The sequence below is a fragment of the Mirounga leonina genome, unplaced genomic scaffold (assembly GCF_011800145.1).
Source record: "Mirounga leonina isolate KUSES-001 unplaced genomic scaffold, KU_Mleo_1.0 Mir_129, whole genome shotgun sequence".
Taxonomy (NCBI): Eukaryota; Metazoa; Chordata; class Mammalia; order Carnivora; family Phocidae; genus Mirounga; species Mirounga leonina.
Window position 1 is genome coordinate 25,637,022 of NW_023270323.1, and position 13,277 is coordinate 25,650,298.

Here is a 13,277-nt window from a genome sequence, read left to right on the forward strand (position 1 = left end):
CAGTCTCAGAAAAGCAAATAATAATATGGTTATATAATCTGTGTTTCTGAATAGTCTAATTTGGGAAACAACTGTGTACTTGATGTGTGAGTGGGGCCAAAAACTCTTTATTGGTCTTGGTTTTTAAGACAAAATCATAGGAACAATTATCTGAAAGCAAACAAGTTTGAGATGTAAACCCTCTCCTAACATAGACTTTAGAGGACATCACATCTGTACATACATTCTAGGTGGGAAGATATAGAAATGGGAGGGAAGTGCAGTTTTGTTAATCTCACAGATTTAATTCCTCCTAACCTGCTTAGAGAATTTCCCAAATCCTTCTGTGCTTTCTGTCCTGTTTTTCCTTTGAATTCTCTATTTACTTATTGTCCTCTTTCCACCCCCCTTCTAATCCAAAGAGATAGTAATTAATGTATTCATTTCTAGTGTACAGAATCTTTACTGAGAAACAAGTACAATGGCTAGAACATAGACCAGTACCTCTGAAACAAATAATACATTATATGTTAAAAAAAGAAAAAGAAGAAGAAGATAGCAGGAAGGAAAAAATGAAGGGGGGTGAGAAATCGGAGGGGGAGACGAACCATGAGAGACGATGGACTCTGAAAAACAAACTGAGGGTTCTAGAGGGGAGGGGGGTGGGAGGATGGGTTAGCCTGGTGATGGGTATTAAAGAGGGCACGTACTGAATGAAGCACTGGGCATTATACGCAAACAATGAATCATGGAACACTACATCAAAAACTAATGATGTAAACTAGGGCACCTGAGTGGCTCAGATGGTTAAGCATCTGCCTTCGGCTCAGGTCATGATCCCAGAGTCCTGGGATCGAGTCCTGCATCGGGCCCCCTGCTCAGTGGGGAGCCTGCTTCTCCCTCTGCCCTTCTCTCTCTTCCTCTCTGTGTCTTACGAATAAATAAATAAAATCTTAAAAACAAAAAACTAATGATGTAATATATGGTGATTAACATAACATAATTAAAAAAAAAAAAACAAACCCAAAACAGAATGAATCTAATCAGTGTTAAAGCCTTCATCTTGTCCTGGTAACCTGTATAGGTTTCTAAACAAGAGAATTCTATGTTAGTTATTTATGTTCTGATCCCCCTCTCAGAATTACTTTTTCCAGAAACCCTGCACTTTTTCACTTTCTCATTCTTTGCTCTTTGAGTACTCGTAATGATTCTTCATAATGATTATCGAATTCATATATGAGTTTATGTAATTGTATGTTTAAAAGCTGATTTCTGTCCTAGTTTTTAAATTCTGCAAGGGCAGAGATTGTGTTTATTTTGGTTAAAAATGTATCCCGCTGTGTATTTCAGTGCTTAGTGCACAGAAAGTCATACATAACTATTTGTGAAATGACTCTAGTGATGTTTATCACTGCAGATATGCAGAAACCTATTTCTGTTTCCTCACATTTCATTCATCATGATGAATAATTGAATTTCTTGTGGGTGATCTTTTCAGCTACCTCGTCTCTGCTTCTTTCATGGTTTTGTATTGCTAACGTTTAAACATGTTGAAAACCTTCCCTGTCTCCAACCTACATTCAACCTGTATTTACTATCTTATCTCTCTCTTTTGCTTCACTGTCAGTCTTCTTAGAAGACACTAGGCAATAATCTCAATTTTAACTTCTTCCTTAACTTGCTATATAATCTGCTGTCCCTGAAATTGCTTGTCAGGTTTGAAGTTACTTGTCAAATTTGCTAATGACATCTTTGTTACCAATACTAATGGATATTTTTTAGTTTATATTTTAACCATTTTTCAGTAATTGATACTTTGACCAGATCTTCTCTTCCCTCTTGTCTTCTGTTGAATTACCCCTTCCTGGCTTTTCTCTTAATCCTCAACTTCCTTCTTGGTTTCATTCCCTTATAGATTGGTGTTATATGAGATCTCACTGCATTTCTCCTACAGTCTCCTGTAGAATTCCTGCATATAGTCACACATTTCCTTGGTATTAACACCATCTGTATCTGATTCCTTCCAGGTCTCTTGTGAAGGATTCAACAGCTTAATGAACTGTTTCTATTGTTTTTATCATAGCTCTTCAAACCTACTGTGCACCCTAGTTGACCTCTTAATTTTTCCAGGCCTCTTTTCTTCCTTTGAGGAATTGGTAGAGAAGTTTATAAAGAAATCTGAAACAAGAATGTTCTAGAGCTAGGTTTATCTAACTGGATACCCTGGTAGCTGTGCTTTCCCTGGATCCTGATCAAGAATTGTTCTTTTTCAAACCTAAATAATGTCCCCAAATGTCTTAATGCCTTTAGGTGATTATAGGGGACTGAGTGATTTTTCATTTGATAAAGTAATTCAGACTTTTTCTTGTCCCTCTAACTTTTCTGGGGTAGGTGGATTGTCCTGTTGAGGATAGAGGACAACAGTTCATGTAGTTGGGATAACTCCAGGTTAATCTTGAAACAACAGCAACCATGTAAGTAGATAATTCCTAAAAAGGAGGATTTTCTCTTTGCAATTCTTTCTCAAGACCATATGAATCCTTGCACTTGTTTAGCATAGAATGTGATAATTAATGATTTTTCTTAATAATTTATCTTGGAATTTCTAGGCTATCATTCTTTTTTAAAAAATTTTATCAAAGAAAAACATTTAGCAACTTATTAATTACATAGTAATTAGTATATATTCCTATAGTCTTAGGACTTTAATCAACTATTTTTGCATATTTTACTTCCATGTATTTTTAGTAAAGCTGAATAATCAATGTATGAAGGTATTCAAGGAGAAAACTACAATCAAAATCCTTCCAGTTACTTAAAATGTGTTGAAATATTTTCTTAAATAATTTTATTTGGAAAAATATAGAGAATATCTTTCTCATCAACGTGATAGGAAGTGCGTATCAGAATTATTTTATTAGTAACTACTTTAGAGCTTTTTGAATATATTGTTAATTAATGAAGTTTACTTTGCCTGGATATTTGTTATTTTATTCTCATTTACCATTTTTTTTTCACAGTAAATATATATTAGATCACAAGCCAGGGCAGATAGGAAAAAATTCTGTGCTTGAGGAAATACCAGTGTGAAAATTAATTGGTGTATTTGAAAATTCATTGAAGAAGTAATTATGGTAGTGTTTGGATGGTAAATGAAGTTGTCCTTAGAAGGAGGAGTTCTATATTTAAATCTTGCTTTCACTTAGCAATTTGACCATAGGGAGATCATTTCACCTATCTGTAAAAAAAGGGTAATATTTTCCTAATTTACATTATAAGGTGTTCTTATATTTAAATGAGGATGTTGAGTAATGCATAAAATACATTGTAAAGTTGTTTGTAAATCTGGTTAACAACCCTAACCATTTATATATTGAATTGAATTAACAGCTGTTCACCTTAATTGACTTGAATGTAAAAATATTGATTATTACTCTAAATCTCATACTTAAGGCATTTTTTATAATAAATCCCATTCATTCATTCAAAAATAGTAAACAATTTTTCTCTTATGCTCTGTGACTGGTACTGAGAATACATCAAAATAATGATTATGGCACTAATGAAAGAATAAGTGGAAGAGAATAGCCTTCTTCCTTCAAAACAACCACTTTTGGTAGACCCAACATATTTCAACTGGGCAATTCCTCTACTATTAGAAGAACATGTCTTCTAATTCACCTTTGCTTCAGAAAGCCTCTTGATCTGAATGTCTGCTGGATAATTAACAATGTAGTAAACATGTTAGTAACAGAACAATACATAATACTGTCTCTTCATGAGATTTGAGATCATCAGTTCAAACTGGAAAGGTCACATACACTTAAGAGTGTTACACTGATTTGACCCATAATGTGATTTGCTTTCTTTCGCTTATTAGTTTTCCATTTGCTTTAGAACACTAGTCACTATATATCCCTTTATGAAATTCATAATTATAGTTTTGTTATTCAAACATTGTGACATAGCCAAGAGGATTTTTGGGTGAAGAGATTCTTGTCAGACATCAGAAACATAAGTTGTTTTGTTTAATAACTTTCTAAGAGAAAGATCTTGATCTTTGCTTTAGCTGTTCCTTCTGTGTAGTATGCTTTCTCTTACTTGGTGTCCACTTGGCTAACAATATTTGCAGTGGGAAAATATCCCTTGTTAACATTATATGTTTATCTTTGTTTAAATATTTTATTATATCTTCCTTAGTGTTAACACAAGGGGATTCAGATATTTAATCAAAGAGAACATATTAAATTTCTTATTAATAAAAATAATTAAAATAATAACAGAGTTTATTTAGAAACTTCTTAATATTGAAGTGGCCCAGGGCTTGTTGCTTGACTCTTCCATTTTCTATCTACAGTCACTGCTTTGATGATCTCATCTAGTCTCATGGTTTTAAATGCCATTTTTATGGCATCAACTCCTAAATATATAATCTTGCTGATCCTGACTTCTCTCCTATACTCCAGACTGAATATCCAACTCTGTCCTTGATATCACTGTTGAGATCACTGAGAAACATCTCAAGTTTGATGTTTTCAAAATGGAACTCTTAATCTTCCTTAAACTACAATCAACACCTGCTATATTTTTAGGCTTCAACATCTTTTCAGCTTTTCAGACCAAAAACTTGGGTCATTGTGACCCTCTCTTTACCTCATACCTCACATCTAGTTAATCAACAAGTCCTTCAAAGAGTATCTAGGATCTTTCTTCTTTTTGACTTCCTCATCCAAGCCACCATCATTGGCTTGGAGAATCTGGCTTATATTAATGGTCTTCTAACTGGTCTGTGCCAGACCAAGGTCTCATAGCAAGGATGTGATAGTTTTAGGTCAAACCATTTCACTGCTTACATTTGCCACTGGCCCTTTATGGCTTTCCAAAATCAGCAGTCAGAATATAAAATGTTTGTAAAATCTCTAAAGACAAATGTCTGTATATAATGTTGTGTTGCCTTCATTCATTTCATGTCTAGGAATCTATCCCATAGAAATGATTTTGGATCCCAGCAATATGTGTCATACAACTGTTTGTAAAAGAAAAAAACAGAAAATATATCTATCTAAAAAGAAAATTGGTTACATAAATTATGATGCATTAGTAATATAAAGCCTTTTATATGATGTTGTTTAATGACATAGAACTTGTCCTTATATGTAGAGAACATATTTTATTTTATAGCAGTGTGAGATGTACACATTTGGATTAGAAGACCATTTTTCCTCCCTCTGGGTGGAAGGATAATTGTGTTTTGTTTGTTTTTCTATTTCCCAAAATTTCAAAATAAATGATTACTCTTCAAATAATATTTAAAATTAAAATATAAATGACATAAATACTAATTTTAGTTTCATCCAGTTATTTAAAATTCTGGGATGCCTGGTGGCTGTCAGTTAAGCATATGCCTTCAGCTCAGGTAGTGATCCTAGGGTCCTGGGATTGAGTCCCATATCAGGCTCCTTGCTCAGCCGGGACCCTGTTTCTCCCTTTGCCTGCCACTCTCCCTGCTGTGCTCTATCTCTCTCTCTCTGATAAATAAGTGAATAAAATCTTTAAAAAATAGATAAAATTCCTTCACTCGAAGATTAATTTGCTTTCATTAAGTTTTATTGAAGACTAATGAGTACTCTTGAGAAACTTGAAAGTACACTGACAAGATGCAGGGAAAAGTTTTATGGTCCTAAAAATATATCACATTTAAATTGAAGATAGGTGCTATTGAATATCTGAGAAACATTTATCAAATACCAAAAATGCTTTATTGAGTTTGGACAATGCTTGGAAGAAAATATAGAAAAAAATCATTCCTAAATAAACTTAGAACTATTTCTTTATGCCTTTCTATTATGTATGTAGGTTCTTTTAAAGATTGCAATATTGATAATATTCTATTTCTCCCCTCTTGTTATATAATATTAAGATATTTAGATAAAAATGACAAGATCTTTAAATGTGTATATTATTATAGTATGTCTATAAATTAGGAGATACTAATACCTTTTTTTTTTTTAAAGATTTTATTTATCCGACAGAGAGAGACACAGCAAGAGAGGGAACGCAAGCAAGGGGAGTGGGAGAGTGAGAAGCAGGCTTCCCGCTGAGCAGGGAGCCGGATGCAGGGCTGGATCCCAGGACTCTGGGATCATGACCTGAGCCGAAGTCAGATGCTTAACGACTGAGCCACCCAGGCACCCCTTTGACATTAATATAGATTTTACTTCCACTCCTGGAAAACTAAACAATTTAGAGTGTGCCTTTCTTTTATATCTTTTCATCCTCACTACCATATCTTCTTCTTGTCTGTCTCAAACTAATTTATAGTGTTTTAATATTACCTCAGCAGTTTACAAGTTGAATAACTACAACTTTCTAATGATAATAGATTTTTCTAATGCAGTATCACATCTTTCATTATATTTCCAATATTAGCTACTGTTTTTAATTATTCATTGTCATTGTTCTTAAAAGCATTCTTTGAGCTTCATGAAAAATCATGGAAAACTCAATGAATTATTTGCCCAGTAAGATAGTTTATGATAAAATTTCACTCAATTAAAAAATACTTACAGATTATAAAATGAAAAGAGTATTGAGAATATCAACTGATACCAGGATATGAATATTTTAAATTGGACATTCAGGTTGAGTGTCTGTTCTGGGCAGTGGACAGGCATGGAGCTGACATACTTGAATTCAATCCTAGCTGCCCTGCCTGGTAGCAGTGTGATCTTGCACAAACGGCTTACTTCTCCGTGCCTTAGTTTTCTCTGTAAAATGGGCATAATGATAATTCTTATTCCATAGGATTGTTGTAAGGATTAAATGAATTAATGTTTGTGAAATATTTACAATAGTGCCTATCCCACAGTAAGCATTGTGGGGATGTTAGCTATTATTATTATTAGTAATAGTATAACATAGTAGTAACACAAGCAGCAGCAGCTGTATGTTCATGTGTTCTATTAATAGGGGTTTGAAGAACAACAGAACTTTGGAATAATGACTCTCAAAATTGAAAATTATATTGGCAGATGAAGTTGGAGATCAAAGTAGATTTTATTAGGTGCTATAAATCAATACATGCTTCCATATAGTCTTCCATAATTATCTCCTCAAGTGATTCATCTGTCATGTAACTTTTTAAAATGGGGTTGAAAGTATTGCTCTGTACAGCAATAGAAAATTACAGTAAATTATTTTGTGTGTCAGTAAATCAATAAAGTTTAAAATGAAAACTTAATTTCTTAATTAACTGCTACAGTGCTACATATTTGGTTCTCTAGCTTGGTTCTTTTTTTTTTTTTTTTAAAGATTTTATTTATTTATTTATTTATTTGACAGAGAGAGACATAGCGAGAGAGGGAACACAAGCAGGGGGAGTGGGAGAGGGAGAAGCAGGCTTCCCGCAGAGCAGGGAGCCCGATGTGGGGCTCGATCCCAGGACCCTGGGATCATGACCTGAGCCGAAGGCAGACACTTAACGACTGCCAGGCGCCCCTGGTTCTTGATATATACTCTTGAGCATACCTTTTTACAAATTGTGATTATAGCATTATCCACTGCACATATTATATTAAAATATAATCATCATTGGGATTGTCACCATTTGGAGATATAGCAATTGTTTCTTTTTCAAAAGTGCTGTCAGCTTTTAGGAAAATGTGAAAATCTATATGATCAGCATCACCATTAGTGCTGAACTTAATAAAAAATTTTCTTTTAAGTAACTATTTGAGGTGATGGATGTGTTAATTAGCTTGATTGTGGTAATCATGTCACAATGTAGGAATATATCAAATTAACACATTGTTAAATTTTAAATCTATGCAATTGTGTTTGTCAATTATGCCCCAGTAAAACTGGAAAAAAAGATCTTTGTCTTTTTATGTTCCCCCTACCCCATTTGGAATTCATTTGCTAAGTAACTAGGAATATACCTTTTTGATAATATGATCTTCAAATGGTAATAATGAATACAGCATTTTACTTCTTCATGTAACTTTGATTACATCCCACTAGCTTGATTATTTAGTCTCATTTTTAATGAGACTAAAACTCATTTTAATTCCTTATTAATATTGTTTAGTTTTTTAAAAATATTTTATTTATTTGACAGAGAGAGACACAGTGAGAGAGGGAACACAAGCAGGGGGAGTGGGAGAGGGAGAAGCAGGCTTCCTGCTGAGCAGGGAGCCCGATGCAGAGCTCCATCCCAAGACCCTAGGATCATGATCTGAGCCGAAGGCAGATGCTTAATGACTGAGCCACCCAGGCACCCCTAATTACAGTTTTGTTCCTTTGGAAGAGTAATTGGATATTTTTGGTTAGACTTAAAATTAATTTTTAGTTTTGTTGTGTTCTAGCAAGAGGTTTCCACTTGTAAGATTTCTGTGTTTTTAACATGTGGGGAAGTTACATCTGTGGCCTAACCTATGATCCATTTTTGTAAATGCACCATGGGTATTTGAAATGATGCTATGATCTCCGATTTTAGGACACAAAGGTTATACAGTCTGGCTCATAGAGCTAGAAGAGAGGGGATAGAGTATCTCAAAGTAAGTTCTTTCTTGCAGACTGACTCTCAGTTTTGGTCTGTGGTATTACCTTCCAACTAGTCTTCCAAGCCAGAAAATAAGCTGTTTCTTCACTGCTATCTTACCAAAAACACCAAGTATCAAGTTCTGCTGGTATTTATTACTTAACATCTCTCAAAATTGTTCCTTCAGCTTCCCCATTAGGCCTTTACTAGCTCTCACCCCAGGCCTAAATCACATCTCAGGGAATTCTACTTTCCTTTTCAAACATTTTATGTGATTTCATTGTTAAGAGAAAGGATTATAAGTTTAAATGTCTAGAGGACCTAGTTAACAGTGAATCTGTGAAGGAGGCATGGTGGAGACTGGGGGAGAGCATGCCTCATTGATGAAAGCAAGGAGTAGCCATTTCTTACTTCCAGTTCACTGATACTCAAAGGACAGGTCAGGGGTTAGATGAAGAGTTTGCACCAGAATATATTGCTTTTGTCAGCAAGAAAGTCTTACTGCTAAATAAATGAATGAAAACATGAATAAATCAATTAATATAAAGGAAGCTGGAAAAAAAAAACAACAACTGTGTGCATTAACAACATTGATTTATGTCCTTCACTCTTAACTGGTCTGTAACAGTTTGTGGATTAGCAGCCAGTTTGCAGACCACTCTTTGAGTAGCATTGCTGTGGTTGACAGTTGTCATGCAAGACTGCATGGCCACAATACCAGATCTTTCGTGTACTGGAGGAAAATCTGGACTTTTATGAGTTCTCCTATTTTTTAAAATGTTTTACTTATTGGTAACTAATTCAGTTGTTAAAAGTTCTCTTTAAATCAGAAAAATTGAGAAAGTAAAAATTCAACCTGTTCTTTAACATCCAGTTCAAATAACACCTTTTGCATACACTTTTCCTTTTCTTTTTTCCCCATGATTACTGCCCTGGTCTCTCAGTCGGTAAGAAATCTCTTCCATTTTGGATTGTGCCATCATTAATTATATAGATATGCTATATGCCTGCCTTTAGTCTCAGCTCCCTTAGACCATTGTCAATATTCGGGGTCTTTTTGTATTGTCTTATAGTGCTTAGCACAGAGACTTGCTATTTGTAGATGCTCAAAATATGAGGTTGATTGTGTTAATTTAATATATGCAATTATCTGAAATTAAAAACTGTTTACACAGGAAAGAGCCTTGGACAACATTTTAGATGTATAAAAGTTTGTAAGTGTCTAAGAATGAGAATATCAGCAGAAATCTTTTAGACATATGCATTCATGGAGCTGTGGAACAGATCCCGATTTAAGCCTGTGCTTAGCAAATCCTTATGATATTTGTCACCTACATGTAAACTATCCTCAAAGGCTGTAAAAAGAAGGGACATCTTATCTACTAGTTTGGTTTGCTTTTATAATACCAATCCAGATTATGAAGGTGTTCCCATCCAATATGAGTACACTGATTTAAAATTTTTCTGTGGGGTAGTCTTGAGAAGGAATATGTTAAGATAAAAATTGATAAACCTGAAATATATTCAGAATGAGGAGAAAAAAACCTTTATTTTTTTTTCAATTCTAAATTACTGTTACATATATGCCATTTGACTCCACACTGTAGAAAGGAAGAAGGAATTTGTGGTAGGAAATGGAAATAATAAATGTGAGTACAACCTTTCAGGTGTGCTATAGATTGACAGGCGACTCCCTCCCCCCCATCTCCGTCTCTCTTTCTCTCCTCCTCTCACACAAACATGCAGGCCCTATAAAAGAAGATCAAGCCCCTACTTATTTCTCAGAGGATATAGAAGTTTTAATGAAGTGTGATGGTCATGGAGAGAAAGGACAGGGGTAGGATTTATCAGTTTAGTTCTACTTGGGTCCCAGTCTATGAGCATATAGTTAGAGTGGTGGTGGGGGGAAGAGCTGCTCCCAAAGACATCAGTGACATTGTCCATGCAAGACAGCATCTTACCGAATCTAAGCTCTTTCTTGGTCTTTCAGTGCTTCATAGCTCAGGAATAATTTAAATAGTCTTTCTGTATGAAGAAATATTTACAGACCTCTGGAACCCTCTTGGTATTTAGCAGGGCCAACTTTTCATTTGGGGGGAAAAAAAGCATGTTTATTTTCCAGGTTCTCTGAATAATATGTCTGCTTCCAGTTTTCTAGTATCCTAGAAATCTCATATCCTGCATAAGGGATTCTTATTATTCCATAGGTAACACCTGTAAGTGTTCATTTCCTTTCATAAAAGTGAAATTCACCAAGTTAATAAATTATTATTTTGAACTGTAAGAGACAAATTTTAGGGGGATAATATAGTGAAGGTCAGTGAATGGGAGATTTCATTGCTTAAGAGGGGAATTAAGAGGATTTTGGGATTCTTGAGATGACAGTTCTCAGGGTGCCTGGCTGGCTCAGTGGGTAGAGCATATGACTCTTGATCTAGGGGTTGTGAATTGGAGCCCCACGTTGGGTGTAGAGATTACTTTAAAAAATATTTTTTAAAAAATGCAATCACAATTCTTAGGGTATTTCAAATATGTGAAATGATATTGGGCGATAGACGAAGAAAGGCTAAAATGTACAGTACAGTATGCTTAAAGAATTATGGTATTTTCACTGCTCAGATCTTCAGTATTTCATACCTTTTCTTTTTTTTAAGATTTTATTTATTTATTTGACAGAGAGAGACACAGGGAGAGCGAGAACACAAGCAGGGGGAGCGGGAGAGGGAGAAGCAGGCCTCCCGCTGAGCAGGGAGCCCGATGCGGGGCTCGATCCCAGGACCCTGGGATCATGACCTGAGCCGAAGGCAGACGCTTAATGACTGAGCCACCCAGGCACCCCTCATACCTTTTTAAAATTTAAATTCAATTAGCCAACATATAGTACATCATTAGTTTTTGATGTAGTGTTCAAAGATTCATTAGTTGCATGTAACACCCAGTGCTCATCACATCACGTGCCCTCCTTAATGCTTTGATTATCAGTTGGGGTATTAAGTCAGTCTTCAGGGTCTATGTGCAGTAGCTGTCCCCTGTGGGTTCTTGGTAGTGTTATCAGTTGTAGGTTCTGAGGCCTTTTATTTAGGAGAAGGGGCCGCTGGAGTTGAAGGAGTAGTGGGGCCTGTGGCATTCGATTCTGGAATGGCAGTGGGATCTTCAGCAAGCCCAGGGTCATATTCATAATCCAAGGCTTATGAATCCATAATTCAGTGCCATAGGGATACTCTTCAGGGTGGGTGACATCTTCAGGCACAGTGTCAGCAGTTGTACTCGTAGCAGTGGTGGCATTAGGGGGAGCAGAAGTGATGTCGGTCACAAGCAGAGCAGTGCCGAGGGTGGACGTGTTCACTCCTGGAGCAGCTGGGGTGGTTTTCGGAACCTCTGCAGCGGCCGCAGTGTCAGTTTCAGTGCCACTGGCACGGTTGGTGCTCACCGCAGTGGCCGTGGGGCTGGTCACGGGAGCAGTCACAGCAGTCTCTTCGGTAGCGGCACCACTGCTGGCGGTGGTGGTGTCAACTGCAGAAGTGGTTTCCGTCTCTGAGAAACAAACAGGGTTCTGGAGGGGAGGGGGTGGGAGGATGGGTTGGCCTGGTGGTGGGTATTGAGGAGGGCACGTTCTGCATGGAGCACTGGGTGTTGTGCACAAACAATGAATCATGGAACACTTCATCTAGAACTAATGATGTAATGTATGGGGATTAACATAAGAATAATAAATAAATAAATAAATAAATAAATAAATAAATAAATTAATTAATTAAAAAAAAGAGTTTTAAACTAAAAAAAAAAGAAGTGGTTTCCGTAGCAGTAGTGCCAGTTCCATCGGTAGCTGTGTCAGCTTCCCGGAGAGTGGTCTCTTTTCTGGGGGTGGTGGTATCAGCCAGCTGGGTGGTGATCCGAGATGCAGAGGTGGTAGTAGCAGGTGAGAGGGTGTTAGTGCGGGCTTTTGCGTCAGGTGTAATTTGAGCTATGCTAGTAGTAATATCATTAGGATCTCCAGTGGTTATTGTGCAAAGACAGTAGTTGGTGCTGTGTGTGATGCAGGAGCTGCCTCTACAGAATTCTCAGATGGCTGCTGTTTGGGTTGATTTTGAAAAGGCTTATGAGGTTTAGATATAGGAGTTTGAAGTTGAGTTGGAGGAGATTTTATTAGACAAGATAGTGGTGGATGAGGTTTGTGCACAGGGTGCCTGGGAGCACGTAGGAATGCTGGATCCACTGGAGACTGGTTAACAATGCAAAGGTCTCATCTTCCTTGGTTTGTGTTTGGAAGCTAGACGCTGGCTTCTGGCAGAACTACATCCTTGAGATTGGCTGTGAACTTAGCAATTCTTTTTGAAACAGACCTAGAGCCTGGTAAATTGTTTGGTGGAGACCTCCTGGAAGAAGCTCTCTTTGTTTCACTCTTAGAAACTTTAGACATTGGCCGTTTAGACTTAGGAACTAGATGGCTCCTCACTGCACCTTGGGAAAATGATGTCTGTTTAACTGCAAGTGTAGCAGCTGGAGCCTTTTGTTTTTCTGTCTTGACAGCTGATATTCGTGTAGTATTGGCACCTGAAGACCTTTTTCCTGTCTGGTGGGAAAATGATGTCTGCTTGGGTAGAGACTTGGTAATTTTTGACTATTTCTGCTTAGGCTTAGTAGTTTTCTTCCTTTTTATAGCAGTTTTGGTGGGAGATGGTTGTTTGGACTCAGACTTGTCAGCTGAAATCAGTTTGTGTGCAGACTTGTGGATTAGTTCTGTTTTTTTGAAGTTGAT